We start from the raw sequence: 18,459 nt of genomic DNA on the forward strand, positions 1-18,459 counted from the left end.
TGAAATGCCCCCTGAAATGGACCAATAGGTCGCTTTGTTCAAGTGCAACTTCAGAAGGGGCAACAAAAGTTGATCTTGTTATCAATGCGCACACCCTGCAAAGACAATGATTTAAATGTTCTGCATGATTCACTGCAGTGACTATCTCCCAAACTTGACACTTTCACCACAATATCAAAATGGACAGTTCCATCAAAACTCTTCTCATTACATTTTTCTCATGACTACACTGACAACACATCCAAGCTGCTTCAGTTAGGATTCCTGGTGTCATATAAAATAATTCTATTTTGTCTTAATTGTACAAATCATATGCTATCTGAGCTTGGACATATCACCAAACCTTTCATCATCATTGTTATCAAGGCATTTAAAAGCTGATATAGCACCCCCTCCATTAACAGAACAGCTGGAAATAATTTACAAATCTCAAAGCACTTACTGGGTCTCTCAAAAGACATAAACTAACTTATTCATAGCAAACTCTAACGAGTGGGAAGGGGAGCTAACATGTTTAAGCACAAGGCTGGAAGAGCCTCCTGCTTGTCCATCTTGGATTCCAGCATCTGTCATTTTATTTTGTCTCTAAATATGTTTAAGCATAACAGTCACTGCTGTCAACTTTCCCTCTGGCTAGAAACAGTCACATCCCAGCATTTAATTCCAGTCGGAAAACATTTTCTCCTGCAATCCTTTGCATTTATCTATAGCATTAAGCATCTACCTATTGAAGTGCTGATCAGTCAGTAGCATAGAGCATTGGGAATCTCCTGTTTGCATGAGTAGTCACTCAGTCGTAGTGTAGTGTAGTATAATCTGGGCCAAGCTGATCTCAGCTGACAAGGTATGTTATCTCAATCAAGCATACACCACTTACTCACAGTGGCATTATCTCCCTTCTGTTCTCAGGGACCTTTGAACCCTCTGTCTAAAAACAAACAACACAAGTCTCATTAACGGTCTTTTTCAAAAAGAGAAGCTCCTCTCGACAACTGTGCTACCCAAAATGTGGTGTGGTTCTCCCTGAGATAGGAAATGGCATTTCTTGGAAACCACTTGGCATGTTCATGGCCCACGCTATTGGAGAAATGGTGATAGTTACATAACCACCTTCATGAGTAATAGGCAAAGTTACTCTGAACGCCTCTGTGTAAAACTCAGAAACAATGAACAAGTCTTCACAGATACCAAGGTGAGTGACTTCTGTAATACAACCCATATTTGTCAGTGTGTGTGCCTCTGAATGTTTTTATGTGTCTCTGCTTGAACAGATATATATGTAATGTGTGGCACTGTGAGCATATATGTGTGTATACATGTTTGTGTGTATATATGTCCATGTATTTATATCTCTGTTTATGCGTGTGCAATGTTTGTGTATATGTATGTCTCTTTGTGGATACATATCTGTGTATATCTTCAATTAGTTCTCTAGATGATTATTGAATTATTCTATCGAATCTCTGCTTTTCATGTAACATCCTTTAGAATAATTATAACTCCCACTGAGTGGATCTGTCTTTTCCCTTAGTGCGTATTTAAGGCCGTAAGTGGACTCCTGCTCTGACAAAACAAAGGATTATTTTCTCTTGTGTAACAGTGCATTGCTAGCAGCTCAACTCCTTTTTCAGCATTTTCATGATTTCTCTGTTGTCAAACCTGATCTGTCTCAGAATAATTCTGCTATGCATCAGTGGGCAAATTTATTCTGCACTTCCTGGAGCTGTGTTTGGGGAAAGCTGAGCTGTAATATTTATTTTAATCTACACTTAAAAATGCTGCCTGTTAGTTGCTGTTCAATTATAATGTTGACTTCACTACAGTGTTTAGCTCAACTAAAGGACAGTTAGATATGTTTTCATAACTGCAATTCGAAACGTAAAATGTAGTCTCCTAAAGAATGATTTTTTTTGAAGAAAACAAACAGACTGCAAGACAATTGTGACTAAGCTTTCAGATCCCACAGGATTGCCATCAAATTTCCAGGAATCAAATACTATCTCCTGGATACCACAGTGAACAGGCACATGGAGAAAAATCATTGGGGCACTAACTAAACAATTCTTTATTTTTACTTTCTAATTATTAATGAGGAAGGTATTGGGTGAAGGTGGAAGGTTAATTGGTAAGGGCTGTAAGGGCAGGCATATTGTGATGACTAATGGTAAGGAGGATAGTTCATGTGAAGCAACTTCAGGGAATATAACGCCGGGGCTGACGACGCTAGTTACGACCTGTAATTTTTGTCAGTGCCATGATATAGAGTCATAGAGTCATACAGCTTGGGAACAGACCCTTTGATCCAACCCATTCACACCGACCATGTTCCCTAACTAAACTAGTCCCACTTGCCTGCGTTTAGCACAAATCCCTCCAAACCTTTCCTATTCACGTGTCTTTTTGAATGTCTTATAAATGTTGTAAGTGTACCTGCATTCACTACTTCCTCTGATATTCCACACTCAAACAACTCTTGCCCCTCATGTTCTTTTGAAAACTTTCTCCTCTCACCTTAAAAATATGCCCCTTAGTCCTTAGTTTTGAACTTTCCCACCCTAGGGAAAAGACCCTTTGCTATTCAGCTTTTCTATGCCCTTCATGATTTTATAAACTTTTATAAGGTCACCCCTCAATCTTCTACACCCCACTGATAAAGGTCCCATGCTATCCAGCCTATTTTTACAATTCAAACTCTTGATTCCTAGCCACATCCTGGTAAATCTTTTCTGATCCCTCTTAAATTTGATAGTAATCTTCTAAAACATCAGCTCTTCACTTGCATTGGTATAGCCTCCAGGTCTATGGGCCAAAAGCTGCAAACAGTTATAAACATAGTCAGATTTTTGTTGATTGGTGTAAACACTATGGGCTGAATGGCCTCCTCCGATGTCGTAAACGTCTATGAGTCCATAGTGGTAGGCTGCAGGACAGAGCAATACTAAATTGTTACAATCCCCACACAGAACAATAACTTTTAAAAAAGAGATTTGAATTCCCCATAATAAGCTAAAAGTATCCCATGACACGAGTTCATGTTTTCAGACTTTTACTGTAACAAAAAAACTAAAACTAACATTGACTAGGTTCTATTTAGTAGGCAGCTAATACTCTAAATTGCAGAAATAATTTTTCTCCTTAAGTTGCTGTCGCAACCAAAACTGCATGCCACATTCAGTTGGTGTACCACACTCTCATCAGAATTGTAGTCTTTGTAGGAACAAGTTGAAAGTTGCTGCTTTTGGAATTTCCTATTTCATTATTTATCATTTTTGATGTACAGCAAAAGGTGTTTCCCTCAGATTCCTGAGAATCCCAAAGCAACATCCAATAGCAAGGCTGACTCTGGCAACCCCTTCTCCAGGCCTTGCCAGGGCAAATATTCAAGTGAGTTTAATTTACCTCGGTTGCCATCCTTTGATTAAGAATGTCTTCCCACCCGCATTCTGCCTGGTGTCTAACAGAGAACAATCATTTCATTTGCTGTTCCCAGCAGCTGCTGTTTCCCTATCTCATTTCATTCCTCACTCATTTCTCTCTTGCTTTTTCTCATTCTCTCTCTTACTTTCTTTTTTGCTCTGTCTCTTTCTCTTCATCTGTGTCCTTAGGGTATTTCACTAAGTATGCACAATACAGGGTTATCATCAGACTGAACTAGTGACAGGTCATATATTACCCCATTTTACCTTGAAATAAAGAAGACAGTTTAAAATACAACAATCTTATAAAACCACTCACTCATAACAAGATGAATAGGTATTTAACATTGGATTTCTTGGTGTGAAAATATGATTAAGAAAATATATCATCTTATCATCACACTGCAAGCCCTGAAGCTGTGAGGTTCCTGAGAATTTCAGAATCCTAAATATATCTGCTTTATAATCACTTTTTTTAGAATTTAGTAGAAGTTATCCTCCTAGTTATTGCACAGTTTAATGATTTCTTTTTTAAAAATTCTCATACATTAGTGATGCTGGCAAAGGCCTGTCCTTTAGAGTTGCATGTCATGGGGAAACAGGCATGCTGGTGTTAATGCAATTGGAGAACAGTGACTGTTATTCTGTTAGATTATACTATTAAGTACTTTGATAGATTCTGAGATTGTGGAATACACTAACATTAAAGTATTGCTTTTGAGGGGATTTGGAAGATATTACATGTATGTGGACATATGATTCTTCTAAAGAAATGTTAAGTGGATATTCAATAATGATATACAAAATTGTGAAGGGCTTTGAGAGAGTGAATGGGGGGAAATGTTTTCATTGGTGGGAGAGACAGTAACTAGAGGGCGTAGGTTTAAGGTAATTGGCAAGAAAACGTAAGGGGAGATGAGATTTATTTTCACAGCGAGATCTTTCGATGTGCAATACACTACCTCAAAGAGTGGTAGGAACTGAAGCAATAATAACTTTCAAAAGGGAATTAGCAATATGTCGGAAAAATTGAATTTGCAGGGCCATGGGTTGTGGAACAGCTCTATCAGAAAATCAACTTGCATATAATGGCCTTCTTCTGCACTGTAAGATTCAATAAAATGATAGAGAGGAGATAGCAAACTAAATGAGTGTTGAAGAAAGTTGGCCATACTATAGTTCCTCGCATCAATGTACGATAGCCACCTCCACAATTTCCAGGAAGAAATAATTCACATCTGCCCAGGCCAGAGGCACGACAAGGAAACTCAAGCCCCAACCAGCAACTGTTCATAACTTAATAAAAACCTAAAGAACTGCATTTGCTGTAAATCAGAAACAAAAACAGAAATTGTTGGTAAATGAAACAGCAGGTCTGACAGCACCTGTGGGTAGAAATCAGAGTTAACTTTTTGGGTCCGGTGACCCTTTGTCAGAACTGATGGTAACTAGGAAAATGTTTTTTTAATGCAGAAGATTGGGTCAGGGAAGAGGGGTTTGTTTATAATCCTGCCACTCCTCTCATGATGCAGCGACAGACTCTGACTACATCAAGGCACTTAGCTCCTATGTACAGGGTGAATCATTGGCAGTCACAAGATGTAAGACATTCAATAAACCCTTCAATTTGCCTGAAATCAGGATAAATGTTTAGAACTGGAAAGAGAGAAGATTAATTTACAAAGGCCCCCACACTTTAATAAATGCAAATTGATGGAATTGTCTTAAATAGTAAATATTCTTAATTGTCAGTGGTATCTTAGTAATTAATTTTAATGGTGATATAAAATGGTCATGACAAACTACCTAGTATTGTGAGTGTTACTTGGCTTAGGTGTTAATGATCAGCTTAGGTGTTACAAGTAGAAAGAATTAAAATAGCCATTAATAAAGGTTTGGCACAATTCTGTGCTGAGAGTGTGATGTTTACTCTCAATGAGAGGTTCTTAAATATATATGCTTGATGTAGCAGACTTTTGTGTTAGCCAACCTCTCTTGCTTAACATTTTATTGCATAATTTGATGATGCAGAAGCTTCAGAAAATGCCTTACATATTGAATAGAGATGGAAAACGTGACCACTTTACTGAACATTACATATGTTTGGATCCAGGGACAAAATTATAAAAAAGGTCATGTGGCACACTTACTTTCATTGCTCAAACCATTGAGTATAAGAGTTGGGATGTCATGTTGAGGTTATACAGGACATTGATGAGTCAAGATTAGAGTGGTGCTGGAAAAGCACAGCAGGTCAGGCAGCATCCGAGGAGCAGGAAAATCGACATTTCGGGCAAAAGCCCTTCATCAGGAGTGCTCCTGCCCGAAATGTCGATTTCCTCCTGATGAAGGGTTTTTGCCCGAAATGTTGATTTTCCTGCTCCTTGGATGCTGCCTGACCTGCTGTGCTTTTCCAGCACCACTCTAATCTAGACTCTAATCTCCAGCATCTACAGTCCTCACTTTTGTCTGGGACATTAATGAGGTTGCTTTTGGAGTACTGTGTACAGTTGCTGGTCACCCTGTTATAGGAAGGATATCATTAGATTGGAGAGTGTTCAGAAAAGATTTACCAGGATGTTGCCAGGAGGGTGTGAATTATAAGGAGGGGCTGGATTGGCTGGAACATTTTTTCACTGGAACAGAGGAGGTTGAGGGGCAGGCCTTAGAGAGATTTATAAAATCACGAGGGGCATAGATAAGGTGAATTGGAAAGATATTTACCTGAGTGTGGGTGACTTCAAAACCAGAGGGTATATTTTTAAAGTGAGAGGAGAAAGATTTAGAACAAAGAACAAAGAACAAAGAAAATTTACAGCCCAGGAACAGGCCCTTCGGCCCTCCAAGCCTGAGCCGATCCAAATGTAATGTCTAAACCTGTCGGTCAATTCCTAAGCATCTGTATCCCTCTGCTCCCCACCTACTCATGCATCTGTCTAGACGCATCTTAAATGAATCTACCGAGCCTGCCTCTACCACCTCTGCTGGCAACGCATTCCAAATGCCCACCAACCACTGTGGGAAGTACTTGCCGTGTGTATCCGCCTTAAACTTTCCACCTCTCACCTTGAAAGCGTGACCTCTCGTTATTGAATCCTTCACCCTGGGAAAAGGCTTGTCTCTATCCACCCTGTCTGTACCCTTCATGATTTTGTAAGCCTCAATCAGGTCCCCTCTCAATCTTTTTTCTAATGAAAATAAACCTAACCTACTCAACCTTTCTTCATAGCTAGCACCTTCCATACTAGTCAACGTCCTCGTAAACCTTCTCTGCACCCTCTCCAAAGCGTCCACATCCTTTTGGTAATGTGGCGACCAAAACTATACACAGTATTCTAAATGTGGCCGAAACAATGTCTTGTACAATTTTAACATGACTTGCCAGCTCTTATACTCAATACCCCATCCAATGAAGGCAAGCATACTATATGCCTTCTTGACCACTCTATCCACCTGTGCAGCAACCTTCAGGGTACAATGGACCTGCACTCCCAGATGTCTCTGCCCATCAACTTTCCCCAAGGCTCTTCCATTTATTGCATAATTCGCTCTAGAATTAGTCTTGCCTAAATGGATCAACTCACATTTGTCTGGATTGAAAACCATCTGCCACTTTTCTGCCCAACTCTGGAGGCTATCTATATCCTCCGTATTCTCTGACAGTACCTTATGCTTTCTGCTACTCCACCAATCTTCGTGTCATCTGCAAACTTGCTGATCATACCAACAGTACCCTCTTCCAGATCATTTAGGTATACTACAAACAACAGTGGCCCCAACACTGACCCCTGTGGGACACCACTGGTCACCTTTCTCCATTTCGAGAAACTCCCTTCAACTACTACTCTCTGTCTCCTGTTGCTCAACCAGTTCTGTATCCACCTAGCTAGAACACCCTGCACACCATATGAATACACTTTCTCCATTAATCTACCATGGGGAACCTTATCAAATGCCTTACTAAAGTCCATGTATATGACATCAACAGCCCTCCCTTCATTGATCAACTTGGTTACTTCCTCGATGAACTCTAATAAGTTGGTAAGGCACGATCTCCCCCGCACAAAACCATGTTGCTTATCACTGATTCTTTTCTAAATATAAATAGATCCTATCCCTCAGTACCTTCTCCAGCAACTTTCTCACCACTGATGTCAGACTCACTGTAGTTACCCAGAATGTCCCTACTACCCTTCTTGTACAGGGAGACAACATGAGCAACCCTCCAGTCGTCTGGCACTTCACCTGTATTTAAGGATGCCACAGAGATATCTGTCAGGGCCTCAGCTATTTCCTCTCTCGCCTCCCTCAGCAACCTGGGATAGATCCCATCCGGTCCTGGGGGTTTGTCCATCTTAATAACCTCTAGCCTACCCAACACATCTTCCCTACTTATGTCAACTTCTATCTCTAATCTCAACATTCATCATGTTCCTCTCCTCAGTGAACACTGATGCAAAGTAATCATTCAGAATCTCACCCATTCTCACTGGTTCGACACACAGCCTTCCTTTGTTCTCCTTTAGTGGACCAATCCTTTCTCTAGTTACCTGCTTGCTTCTTATATAAGAATAAAATGCTTTGGGATTCTCCTTAATTCTGCTAGCTAAATCTATTTCATGACCCCTTGATTCCTCATTTAAGACTTGTCTGCTCTTCCAATATTCTTCCAGGGCCCGTTCTGTTCATAGCTGCCTCGACCTTACGTATGCTTGCCTTTTCCTCTTGGCTAGCCATACAATTTCTCCTGTCATCCACGGTTCACAAATCTTGCCCTTCCGTTCCTTTGCCTTCAACGGGACATGACTATCCTGCACTATCTTTAACCTATCTTTGAAAACCTCCCACATCTCAAATGTGGACTTCCTTTCAAATAGCTGTGTCCAATCCACATTTCTGAGCTCCTCCCTAATTTTGATATAATTGGCCTTGGCCCAGTTTACCACTCTTCCCTTAGGACCACTCTCTTCTTTATCTATGATTATTCTAAAACTTACAGAATTGTGGTCACTGTTCCCAAAGAAATCCCCACCGCAACTTCTACCACCTGTCCTGGCTCGTTCCCCAGTACCAGGTCCAATATGGCTCCTTCCCTCGTCGGACTATTGACATACTGCTCTAGAAAACTCTCCTGGACGCTTCTTACAAATTCTACCCTATCCAGACCTCTGACGTTAAGTGTATCCCAGTCAATGTTGGGAAAATTAAAACCTCCCATCATCCTATTGCCTCTACATCTTTCCATAATCTCTTTACCTATTTGTTCTTCTACATCAGGCTCACTGTTGGGAGGCCTGTAATACAGCCCCAATAGTATGACTGCACCCTTCTTATTTCTCAGCTCCACCCATAATGCCTCACTACCCAAGACCGCCATAGTGTCCTCCTTTAGCACAGCCGTGATATCTTCCTTGACCAGTAATGCAACTCCACTCCCCCCTTTTACTTCCCTTCCTGTCCTGTCTGAAGCATCTATAGCCTGGAACATTTAATTGCCAATCATCATGCCCTTCCTTCAACCAAGTCTCTGTGATTGCAATAACATCATCCTCCCAGGCACCAATCCAAGCTCTCAGTTCATCTGCCTTACACACTATACTCCTTGCATTAAAGTAGATGCATTTTGTGTCACCAGTTTCTTTGCGCTCATCTGCTCTCTGCCTACTCTTCCCTTTATTTATGCTACCTTCATAATTATTACAGTCTCCAGTCTCCACCTCACTGCCAACTTGTTTTCTCTTTTGGTTCCCAGCCCCTTGCCACATTTAAAAGGGACCTGAGGGGCAACATTTTCAAGCAGATGGTGGAGTATATGTGGAATGAACTGCCAGAGGAAGTGATCGATGCAGGTACACTTACACCATTTTAAAGACATTTGGACAACAGGTACATGAATAGCAAAACCTGCGAGGGATATGGGCCAAATATAGGCAACGGAACTAGTTTAGTTTGGGAAACATGGTCAGCATGGATGAGTTGGACCGAAGGGTCTGTTTCCTTGTTATATAACTCTGTGGCTCCATAACAGGGATATTAGTGCATAAAGTTTATATGAAATGAGATTACATTATCTTTTACTTTAATTATATATGTTATTTGATAGATGTTTCTATTTCATGGCTGCAAAATGTCTAATATTGTAATCGTGGGCCCTGAACAATTTAGAATTGAATGCAAACGATGCTTCTGTAAACATAAAACATATTGCAGAAGAGGACAACTCCATGTATATTGTTTGCCACAGCAATTAGAAATCAAAACAAGGCACAAAACAATAGAAAATCATTGATACCAAAACTTACACATATCTATGAATTAATAACCTGCACAAAGTGAGTGTAGCTTGTAATTGAACCTTGGAATTTAGATGGCATTTAGTTCTGTTATTTATTTCACATGGTTTATGACGACATTTAATATTTTATGATCAAATTAGTGGGTAAATTTATTCCCAGAACTTCATAATTTATTTTCTGCAATATTACAATGCAGAGATAGTTATTTTAGAGTCATAGAGCTGTACAACATGGAAGCGGACCCTTCAATCCAACTCATCCATGCCGGCCAGATGTCTTAAATTAATCTAGCCCCATTTGCCAGCATTTGGCCCATATCCCTCTAAACCCTTCCTATTCATTACCCATCCAGATGTCTTTTTAATGTTGTTATTGTATCAGCCTCCACCATGTCCTCTGGCAGCTCATTCCATACACACACCACCCTCTGCATGAAAACATTGCCCTTTAGGTCCCTTTTAAATTTTTCCCCTCTCCCCTTAAGTCTGTGTGGTCTAGTTTTGGACACCCGTACCCTGGGAAAAAGACCTTGTCTATTTACCCTATCCGTGCCCCAGAAGATTTTATAGATAAGAAATCACAAAAAGGGAATTAGGGATGAAAGGCACATAATTCACTACACCATGCAGACTGTTTCACAACGCTTGATCATCTTCCTTCCAGGTATTTTTATAAAAATGTGTTTTGAAGTTGTTTCCATTTACCAGACTGAAGATACTCCACAGTATAGTTTAAACTAAAGTCCTATCTAAAATGTTGAAAATATTTAGTAGTCTCTGTGGATAGAAAATTAAAGCAAACACTTCAGACTGGCGGTCTTTTGTCAGAACGCAGTGGTTTTTAAGTGAGTATGGAGGCTGAGAAAGGGGTGAGAGGAGGGGAGGAAAGAACAAGAGGAAATGTTTAGGTCAGAAATAATCCAGCAATTTGACCCACAAAGATAAGAGGAAAACATGTAGAATAAGAGGGGGAAGCCAATTGGAGTCATTCAGAGAATGACAATGGGTGGAAAATCTCTGGTACGGATTGAATTGTGTACTCGGTGAACAATCCTGTAAAACTACAGGTAAGAGAGTCTTTCACAGTCTTTCTCGGTGAAGATGTGGATTGGGGATGGACAAGGTCAGAAGTCACATGACACCAGGTTCGAGTCCAACAGATTTGCAGATGACACTAAAATAGGCAGTATCGTGGACAGTAAGGAAGGTTCTCAGAAATTGCAGCAGGACCTTGATCAGCTGGGCAAATGGCGAAGAAATAACAAATGGGGTTTAATATAGATACTGTGAGGTCTTACATTTTGGCAAGTCAAGGTAGCGGTTTCATGGTGAATGATAGGTGTGTAAGGAGTGTAGGGGAACAGAGGGATCTTAGAGTTCAGGTACACAGTTCTCTGAAACTAGAGTCACAGGTAAACAGGGCAGTGAAGAAGGCTTTTGGCACACTGACCTTCATCATTTGGAGATGTCGGTGTTGGACTGGGGTGTACAAAGTTAAAAATGACACAAGACCAGGTTATAGTCCAACAGGTTTATTTGGAAGCACTAGCTTTCGGAGCGCTGCTCCTTCACAACCACCTGATGAAGGAGCAGCGCTCCGAAAGCTAGTGCTTCCAATTAAACCTGTTGGCCTTCATCAGTCAGGACACTGAGTATGGAAATTGGAAAGTTATGTTGCAATTATGCAGGACATTGGTGAGGCTGCACTTGGAATATTGTGTTCAGTTTTCCTATATAGAACATAGAACAGTACAGGAGAAAGTGAGGACTGCAGATGCTGGAGATCAGAGATGGAAATGTGTTGCTGGAAAAGCGCAGCAGGTCAGGCAGCATCCAGGGAACAGGAGAATCGACGTTTCGGGCATAAGCCCTTCTTCAGGAATGAGGAAAGTTTGTCCAGCAGGCTAAGATAAAAGGTAGGGAGGAGGGAATTGGGGGAGGGGCGTCGGAAATGTGATAGGTGTACAGCACAGTACAGGCCCTTCGGCCCTCGATGTTGTGCCGGCCTTTTATGCTACTCGAAGATCAGATGAACCTATAACATTTCATTGTACTATCTTCCATGTGCCCATCTAAGAGTCGCTTAAATGACCCTAATGTGTCTGACCCTACCACCTTCCTCAACCACTGGCAGTGCATTCCACACACCCACCACTCTCTATGTAAAGGACCTACCTCTGACATCTCCCCTAAACCTCCCTCCAATCTCCTTAAAATTATGTCCCCTCATGATAGACATTTCTACCATGGAAAAAAAGTCGCTGGCTATCCACTCTATCTATGCCTCTCAACATCTTATACATCTCTATCAAGTCACCTCTCATTCTTCTTCGCTCCAATGAGAAAAGCCCTGGCTCCCTCAACTTTTCTTTATAAGACATGTCTTGGCCACCTTGCTATTAGAAAGGATGTTATTAAACTGGAAAGAGTGCAGAAGAAATTTACAAGGATGTTGCCAGGACTTAACGGTCTGAGTTGTAGGAAGAGGTTGGACAAGCTAGGACTTTTTCTTTAGAGCAGAGGAGACTGAGGGGAGACCTTACAGAGATATATAAGATCATGAGAGTCAGGGACAGGGTGAATGCAGTCAATCTTTTTCCCAGGGTTGGGGAATCGAGGACTAGAGGGCATCAGCTTAAGGCTAGAGGGGAAAAAAAAGGGAACCTAAGGGGCAACTTTTTTACACAGAGGGTGGTATGCATGTGGAGCGAGCTGCCAGTGGAAGTGGTTGAGGTGGGTACATTAACAACATTAAAAAGACATTTGGATAAATACACGGATAGGAAAAGATTAGAAGGATATGGGCCAAATGGGGTTAGCGTTGATAGACATTTTGGTCAGCATGGACCAATTTGGGTCAAAGGGCCTGTCTCGATGTTGTAGGACACTATGACTCTATGAGTCTAGGTTTCTTTTGAATCATATGCTTTTGGAGCACTGCCTCTCCATCAGGTGACATGAAAGTGAAAGCTCTACCAGCTCCTCAGTTTATGGGAGATTAATGTCTGTCATTCAGTCTCTACCCACATGTAATGTGTATCTCTTAACTAGGTATAGATGATGACATTGCTATAATTCATTTATATTATTCATTTCCTCCTTGCCACACATTGATACGCTCCTCCAATGAATATTCATGGTACTAAATATGTTACAAGTAGGAATCCACCAAGTGTGAGGCCAATCACCCACCGCTACTCGGTTAACTTAATTTTCATTCTGAATCCGATGTCATAACTTCAACATTGTGGTTCCTGCCTGATGAACTCTTCCTGCCCGTCATATTCCCTGTTCCTCGAGTCTTCATTAGATTCCACCTTGGATTCTGTCTGCAGCAAACAGTAGAGAGAAAGAAGCCCGTGTGTGAGCAATGGCAGAGTTTTATTGACAGCGCCATAAACTATATCTCCTGCAGAAGTTATGTGTTGTAGCGTTGCACTGATTCCAACATCCACCAAATATTCATTGGCATTACCCAACACACTGACCATGCCTGATGTTTCTGCATCATCATTTATAAGCCATATCATCACGTAGCTCCTGGGTTCTGCTTTACTTCTGTGTTTGTGAGAATAGTGCTCTAAAATGGTCATGACTTAAGGCAATTCAAATGATATCATGGTATGATAAGATTCAGGTTTAACCCTGGGCTGCTGAGCACATAAGAAGCTAGTCAGTGTAGGATAGTCCACTCTGTGCAGAGACAGAGAAGGGAAAAACAATGTTTAATTTCCTGGGACTTCAATATTTCTTGCATTTAGTTTCGTCTCATACTACATCCATTCATTTTGTAATGGACTATTGTCACCTTACAATTTTCAATTCGCAATGTATGTTTTCTGTCATGAAAATAAGATGTTACTGCACCATCATTTCAAACAAATGGCATGAGATTATGAATAAGGATGTTACAACTCAGGAGCAGGAGTTGACAATTCAGCCATTTAATATAATCTCAACTTGGCCTCGACTCTGCTTTCCTGTCTGCTCACCATAACCCTTTAATCCATTACCAATACAAATCTATCTCCTCCTTAAATTTATTGAGTTTCCTGTCCTGCTCTACACCCTAGGGTAACAAACTTCACAGATTCATGATCTTTTCAGAAAGTAATTTCTCCTTGTCTCTGTTTTAACTCAGCTATCCCTTATCCTAAAACGATGACCTCTCGTTCTAGATTGCCCCACATTACCCAACAATATTCACTAATGTCCTTCAGGGAAGGAAACTGCTATCTTTACTTGGTCTGGCCTACATGTGACTCCAGATCCACAACAATGTGGTTGACTCTTAACTGCCCTCTGGGCATTTTGGGACAGGCAATAAATGCTGGTCTAGTCAGCGATGTCCTCATCCCATGGATAATAAAAAAATGATGAGGAAACATCTTTTCTACAGCTACTCTGATCCACTAAGATCCCTTTGGCATCTTATATGCCTCAATCAGATATCCACTCATACTTCTAAACTACCAAGTATAGGCCAAAACTGCTTAATCTCTCCTTCTAAACCTAGCCTCTGGAATTAATCTAGTTAACTTTCTAGTGAATAATAACATTGTGAATACGGGCACAGAAGCTGATAGATTGAAATAAGGAACAAGTGATGTCAATACAAACTTCGTGTTAGCTCATATCCATGTCATAGAACAAAAGTAAAAAAAAAATGATGGTTTGAGAATAGCTAATGTTAAAACTATCACAAATGTATTCAGCATTAGCTCATCAAGTATCTGAAACCAAGTGAGCAATATGTTAGTGCTGGTTAACACGTTATTTGTAAAATGTAACAGCTTTCAATGTTACAATGAGAAACAGCAGTGACATGCAGCAAATGCAGTGGTTCCACAGTAGGGCAAAAGGTAATCCCAGTGATTCTGTCTTTATCGTCTTCATTACCATTGCCCCAAATCCCACTTTAATGAGGTACATTAAGCTTTGAATTTAAAACTAATCAACATCTCAATTAAAAGTGGACAACTGACTGCAAGTAGGAAGTGGTGTGTTGGCTCAATGGTTAGCACTGCTGCCTCACAGCACCAGGGATCCGGTTTGATTCCAGCCTCAGGTGACTGTCTGTGTGAAGTTTGCACGTTCCAGAGGTTTCTCCGTGGGAAGTGTGCAAAGATGTAGGATGTGGTTGGTGCCATTAAGGGACCACAACAACAGGATCCAGATTCAACCAATATTACAAAGGTCATGAGAAGAAACCATTTCAGAACTTTGTTTACAGAAAATGAATAATAGACCACAGAAGGCTACAAGTGCCCAGGCTTTGGTGGAGCAGGATGAATTCGTTTCGGGGAGTATAATAGACCCAATGCAGACTTTGGTCTTCTTAAATTTTGTGAATCATGTGACAAATTCTGGATGCCAATATCATGACTAATAGCAAGGAAACTAATTTTAAATCAGGTACAGAGAAAGATGTATCTATGCTTTTTGATACATTTCTGTTCTTTTGGATTCTGTTCATGAGGTCTCTTGTCTCCTTTGAGGAGAATCATCCCTTTGCAGGAGAAGGTAACAAAGAGGTCAAACTGTCTACATATTCCACTGATGACATGGAGCTACAGCACTAGCAGTGCCAATCACAGACGAAGAATTTCCTGCCCACGTTGAAGGCTGGAGTGGTGCAGGCAAGCAGAAAGAGACCATCAGCTGCACTCCACACACAAGCAGGACCTTGCTAAAGTTACAACACAGCTAAAGGACCTGCTGGTATTGTAGGCTGAGCACTAGGGGAAATAGAAGATACCCCTATGCTTATAGGGCAAACAGCTCAAGAAGGGCTTCAAATTGAAATGAACATTAAAAAAAGCTTCAAACTTTCTCTGGAGCCATAAAAGTGACCATAACATCTGGGCAGATGATGAAGAAGTAGTAAGAAAGGGACCTTTGATCATGCCCGGAAGAGGCCTTAGGCCTCCAACATACATTCACGGACTCTGAAGCTTCAGACAGAGTGGATGTTGCTCACTTGCATTTTCAAAGGTCAACTGTGTGCACCGCAACTTTACAAACATGCATAGAACCATCAACCGAAACCTGGCACATTCAGAGAAGATGCACCTAATCCAGGAAACAGCCCATTAAGTGGTAGTTCAATAACTGCAAGTAGTTAATAAAAGCTTTGCAGTGAACAGCATGCCCTGAAGTATAAATTGGATCGGACCAATATTTAACATTCAGAAATTATTAATCTGCATAAATTGCAGCTGGAGTGAGTAAGTGAATTACATCAGCTAACCATGGATCCTTTCTAAGAGCTTTTCAGTTTACACATAGAGACCTAACCTGTAGATGTTCCACAGATGAGGAGTATCTTGGAGAAGTTTCAACACTAACGTCAAAAGACATTTGAACAGATCAAAATTATACAAGAGTTGGAGCAATCTAACTACCTGAAAGCCACACTGATGTAGAAGCCCAGCCATTAGCATCCACATAGCAATGAGGTGAAGACAGGACAGATTACAAAGATTTTCACACCTTCTGTGCAGAGGCAGACACAATTAACTCAACAAGAATATACCCTAATAGAGGACAATGTCTCTCTTCTACTGAAACATTCAGGGCTCAAGAATGACTGGAAATTATTGTTTGAGGAAAACACCCTGCTATAATGGAAGACCTATGTTTGATAAAATAAACTAAAGGGGGAAAACATCAATCTGCCACATTGTTATTAAGGAAAAACTAGCCCTTGTTAATGATGGAGATCGCCTATAGAATGATGATAGTTCTGTTAAGTGTAAAATGATAAAGAAAATGCAGAACTTAAGCTCTCAACATTTTGCCAGTCCAAACATTTAACTGAGATTAAGAATAGTAGGCAGATAACATGTTTTTATTTATTCATTAGTTATAGGCATCGCTGGCTGGGATGGCATTTAATACCCATCTCTTGTTGCCCTTGAGAAGGAGACTGTGAGCTACCTTCCTGAGCCTCAGAAGTCCATGTGCTGTAGGTTGACCCACAATACCATTAGGGATGGAGTTCCAGGATTTAGATTGAACAACACTGAAGGAATGATGACATATTTCGGGTGGCTCAGTGGTTAGTCATGCTGCCTCGCAGTGCCAGGGACTGGGGTTCAATTCCATTTTGTGGCGACTGTATGGAGTTTGCACATTTTCCCGTGTCTGCGTGGGTTTCCTCCGGATGCTGCGGTTTCCTCCCACAGTCCAAAGATGTGCAGGTCAGGTGAATTGGCCATGTTAAATTGCCCGTAGTGTTCAGGGATGTGTAGGTTAGGTGCATTAGTAAATGGTAAATGTAGAGTAGTATGGTAGGGGAATGGGTCTGGGTGGGTTACTCTTCAGAGAGTCGGTGTGGACGTGTTGGGCCGAAGGGCCTGTTTCCACACTATAGGGATTCTATGATATTTTCAAGTTAGGATGGTGAATGGCTGAGAAGGGAAATTGAAGGTAGTAGTATCTCCCATATGTCCACCACCCTTTATAAAAGCAAATTACTGCGGATGCTGGAATCTGAAACCAAAAGAGAAAATGCTGGAAAATCTTAGCAGGTCTGGGAGCATCTGTAGGGAGACAAAAGAGCTTTGACAAAGGGTCAGTTAGAGTAACTCGCTGTGGGATTTGTGGGCGGCACGGTGGCACAGTGGTTAGCACTGCTGTCTCACAGCGCCAGAGACCCGGGTTCAATTCCCGCCTCAGGCAATCGACTGTGTGGAGTTTGCACATTCTCCCCGTGTCTGCGTGGGTTTCCTCCGGGTGCTCCGGTTTCCTCCCACAGTCCAAAGATATGCAGGTCAGGTGAATTGGCCATACTAAATTGCCCATAGTGTTAGGTAAGGGGTAAATGTAGAGGTATGGGTAGGTTGCGCTTGGGCAGGTCGGTGTGGACTTGTTGGGCCGAAGGGCCTGTTTCCACACTGTAATCTAATCTAATCTAACCTCTGACCTGCTCCTGTAACCATAACGTTCAGTGCAGATTCTGGTCAATGGTAATCCCAGTCTGTACTCTGCACGTCCTGCCACCATCAAATTTTATCCAGCTGAAGAAGACAGTGATCCACAGGAACCTGTTACAGATCCTAATCCAAAAGTCTATTTCCTATTGATGACAATGCATTTCTACTTTCTGATGAATCTCCAGAGATAGTCATGTCAGCAGAGGAGCAATCTCACACCAAACTAACTGCACAACTGAAGTGAAGTTTCCATTCCAGCAGTAGGAGGGAGGTTTCCATTCTCTCAACTCCATACCGCTCTTCATTCTTCTTTTCATTCAGCACATTCATACCTGCCTCACAGAGAATCACAGATGGACATGAACGAGAATATTTCTTACCCATGGGCAGTGACAATATAACTGCCTGAAAGTTGCCTCTTCAATCAGTTGGTCCTTGATTGGTCTTCACTGCTATACAGCCCAGTAACCAGCACTGCTGAAAATCCACACCTACTCTTACCCTCCAAGACAATGACAATGGAGCAATACATCTAAATGTCACTGAAGAGAGCTGAGAATATCGTTTGAGATTGACACCTGAGGCAAAAGAGGTGTGAGTTGGGGCAGTGACGGAAGTGGAAGTAAAGAGTTTAATATTACTAGATAAATGAAGCATTTTGAAAAGAGTAAAAGGTTAACTTTACTTGCCTTTCAGAACAGAGAAAGTATATTCCTGTCAGGGTGAAAGGGAAGGCTGGTAGGTATAGGGAATGCTGGATGACTAAAGAAATTGAGGGTTTGGTTAAGAAAAAGAAGGAAGCATATGTCAG

The 18,459-nt window shown here is 41.2% G+C and overlaps 1 protein-coding gene across 5 annotated transcripts in view; it reads left to right on the forward strand.

Annotated features, from left to right (window-relative positions):
* The first annotated feature begins 869 nt into the window (after positions 1-869).
* Positions 870-18,459, forward strand: part of npas2 (neuronal PAS domain protein 2) — a 268,594-nt gene continuing 251,004 nt past the window's right edge. For 3 of the 5 annotated variants that reach the window (XM_043705131.1, XM_043705132.1, XM_043705130.1), the window contains exon 1: positions 871-1,192. The gene's annotated coding sequence lies outside the window, so the exon portion shown is untranslated. Of the gene's footprint in view, positions 1,193-18,459 lie in introns of all 5 variants that reach the window. The other 2 variants (XM_043705135.1, XM_043705134.1) reach the window with 1 other exon arrangement.

Source organism: Chiloscyllium plagiosum, chromosome 15 (assembly GCF_004010195.1).
Source record: "Chiloscyllium plagiosum isolate BGI_BamShark_2017 chromosome 15, ASM401019v2, whole genome shotgun sequence".
NCBI classification, from domain to species: Eukaryota; Metazoa; Chordata; class Chondrichthyes; order Orectolobiformes; family Hemiscylliidae; genus Chiloscyllium; species Chiloscyllium plagiosum.